Source organism: Antedon mediterranea, chromosome 7, assembly GCF_964355755.1.
Source record: "Antedon mediterranea chromosome 7, ecAntMedi1.1, whole genome shotgun sequence".
Taxonomy (NCBI): domain Eukaryota; kingdom Metazoa; phylum Echinodermata; class Crinoidea; order Comatulida; family Antedonidae; genus Antedon; species Antedon mediterranea.
The window spans coordinates 19,902,572-19,906,338 of NC_092676.1; positions in this window are offsets into that span (position 1 = coordinate 19,902,572).

Below are 3,767 nucleotides of genomic sequence, written 5' to 3' on the forward strand. Positions count from 1 at the left end.
CTAAACGGATCACATTATTACCCCAGTAATGTTTTGGATCAAACACGTCTGGAAATATACCTCCATATAATGCTGCAGCCAGTAATCAGCGCAGTTGTGTTTTGACCTTTATACCAGGTAACCATTTGTACACCTGGGTGGCGAGGCAAAGTGCCTTGATAACTTACCTGTGATAGTAGTCATATTGGGAGAATGCACCGTGGTACCAATGACTGTCGTCGAGTTGGTGCGAGTTACCAACGTTTATGGTTGATGGTATTTCTTCTATGTAAGGGTTGATCACTCGGTATTCACTGCTACCACAGCAAAAGAATCTCCAACTTGACGGGGGAAAAAAGACATTTTATTAGAATACTCGACCATTTTTAAAAATGTATATTTGTATACTATATATTGTGGATAGCGATCTTTTTATTTCAATGTCCAAAATTGCCTCCGGTCCATTAAAAAAATCATTATTTTCAGACATTTTACAGTTTTTTTTCTTTTTTCTTACATTGTTTATGGCACATATAGTTTAAGAGACATTTCTTCTTTTTTTAATGTACCGTTTTTTAAAAATGGTTATCAACTTTATAAGATTAATTGGTTGAAAAATGGTCTGAACATTTTTATATAATAATCTAAAGGGTGCCATAACACTAACTACTGATAACCATATAAAGTTTGTAAAAATCGGCTCCATTGAATATAACAGATTCATACATGACGCATTTATTCTACGAATGGAGTTTGGATTATAATATTGTTGTTATTTTGGCTACTCATATCAACTTTTTGAATTTATACCTGTGTATATACCGGGCGGTTCAGAATTAATGTGCTATACCTGATGTGTTTATATATGTATACTGTATATATATACCTATATTTGTACATAAACAAATCAAAGAATATTACTGTAATTCTAAACTTGTGTAAACATTTTTATTTTGTTTTCATTCTGTGCTATTTGTTTTCTATGACAATACTGTAACGTACGATGAGAGTCAATAAAGTATTGAATTGTAAAACTCACCCACGATCATGTTCTTTATGGTCGTATATGCCTTGAATACCGGCTACCACCGAATTATCACCACAAGAAAACAGCATGTCAGTGGTAAACCAGTTTATGAAACCCGTCCATTGACAGTGATCGAAATATGTTGGATAATCTCTGTAACATAAACATTAATTGACTAGAATTTATTTCTAAAATCAATTCTACCACGTAAATGGATGGAAGAACATGTACTGCTGTAGCTGTTTGATACTAGCTTGGTTAACACTAGGAAGCAACGTCAATGACAAGCGACAGTTCGAATAATCCATCGTATGCGATTGGTCAAATCAATGACGTTGCGCGTTGTGTTCGATCTAAATTAGGTCAGGACTGTTGCTATCGCATATGACCCACGGTTCCCACAGAGATCTGGTTTTTTAAAGTTTAATACTCCTCGCCTATGTCGTTATAAATATGCATTTATGAATGGTTAGGCTTAATCTTCAGTCACATGCATCTAATTAAGCCCCCAAATCCCGACTTTAATCCCAGTATGGTCTTTCCATCTCCTTCTTCATGCAACAAGTAGGCCTCGATAAACTAATATAAGCCATTAATCAATGCGATCATTAGACCTATATTATACTGTATATATCACCAGTGTGAACCCACCTGCAGTAGAATGAGAAATATCGGTCGTCGGGATCTGAATTGATATGTTCTGAATCGATTCTATAGAAAGCCTGATGAGTCGGACAAGTAAAGTATACGTCTTTGGTCAATTGGGTGTCCCATGCGTTACTTGCTCCAATCAGAGAAAGCAATATGAGAAAATGCATTTTGATAACAGTCGCTGAAAGATGAATTTGATTTAAATTTACCAAGATCGATTGGTAAAACTGTGGTGTCAGTTACTTAATAATGTTAAATGTGTGAAGAGAACAGAATCAATAATTAGGGGCAAAAATAAAGGGAACGATAAATTGGGACAACCAACAAGATATTAAAGTGGTGAGCAGGCTTACCTTCAAGTGTTCTTCCTCTGGAATGAATGATTTTAATGTTTCATTTAGATATTTCAAACAATTAGTCTACATCTGGTCTTTCACATAGAGATTGGACAGCTTTATTAGATATTGCATATCTTCCATGCGATAAGGATGCTCTAAGTTCAGGTGCTAAGTTTAAAATATTAAAATTATGACGTTAATACACAAAGTATAAGATAAACTACGACAGATTATTTAAGATTGTCTATTTACGGTAGCGTTTATTTGCACGTGGTCGCTTGTTTAAAAACAAGGCCATATACATGGCTGGAGTCGCGTGTTTACCGACCAACCGACCGACCTACAACAGAAATTTATAATTCCCAGCAATGTTTTAACTGTATATATGAACTGTTTTATAAGTTGTTTTGTGACTGTGTAATTTGGTAGTAGTCACTCTCATACTGTAGGCCTACATTTAAAAGTAACACATCCAAATGCCAACTTTAAGTCAATGGCTACCAGATGACTCTGTGAGACGGTTATTTGAACCAGTCCCAGTAGGCCTACCAGTACCAACCGACATAAGCCTAATTAATTTACAAGCTAGGCTTAATTATTATCTAAATTAAATAAAGTCTTATCAATCAGTGAGATACGATTATGCTGACGAAATTTAATTAACCATTCGTAACATTTTAAGGTGGTTGAATCGATTCTATAGCTTGATGAGTCGACAAGTAAAGTGTGACGTCTTTAGTGGATATCCCATGCGTTACTTGCTCCAATCAAGGCAGGCATTATACATTTCAATTTACCAAAAGATTGGTTGGTAACACTGTCGTTTTAGCTGTGTGCTAGATATAATTAGGACATACAGTACCTTGTTATAAAGGTGTAAATTAGGACAGAATACAAATAATAAAGATCAAGACAAAGTGCCGATTGGACAGTGATGAGCACGAACTTATCAAGTAGTCTTCTCAGTTTGGAATAAATTATTTTAATTAACTAATGTTTCATTTAAGATAATTTTCAAACATAGTCTACATCTGGTCTTTCACATGGATATTGGAAATTATTCGATATGCCTATTAAATATTATCTATTGTCTACGCGATAAGAAAATGGTATAAAGTTTAAAACATTTAAATATGAAGATAATTTAATATTAATAACCAGTATGCTTAAGAAAACGACAATTACAGCTAAACCAGACTATTATAAACTGACTAACCGTAAAATAAAAAGCATAAGTCATGTGTGTTATTATAACTTATTATTTATTAAGTTAAAAAGAGTTACGACTCCATTATCTAGATTAATAAAGTATTTATCTGTTAACCTAAGATACGTTGATTGTGTTGTTAATTACGTATAGGGCAGAACTTAATTAACTGTTATTTTCATAATTCAACTGACCAGACAAGACAGACAGTGAAAATGGCGCGAAAGTAGGAATTAAGTTCATCCAGAAACCCAAACAGACTTGGCCCAAATGAAGCACCATACGCCCTTTTAATGTTTTAGATGATTGACCAGGAAGAGAGTGGTTTTTCGAATTCCTGATTAAACTAAGATCGGTTCTTAAATGTAGTCTTCTCAGATTAATTAATAATAAAACAGTAGATCCAATAATTAAATCGAACGCGATAAAAAAAAAATGACCATGACAAGCGACCTACTTATTGACATGTCGGATGAAACTTCAATACCGGAAGTATAAAAGTTTTGAGCCTGTTATGTCATGTGTGTGATGACGCATGACAAATCATTACTACACGATCGAACAA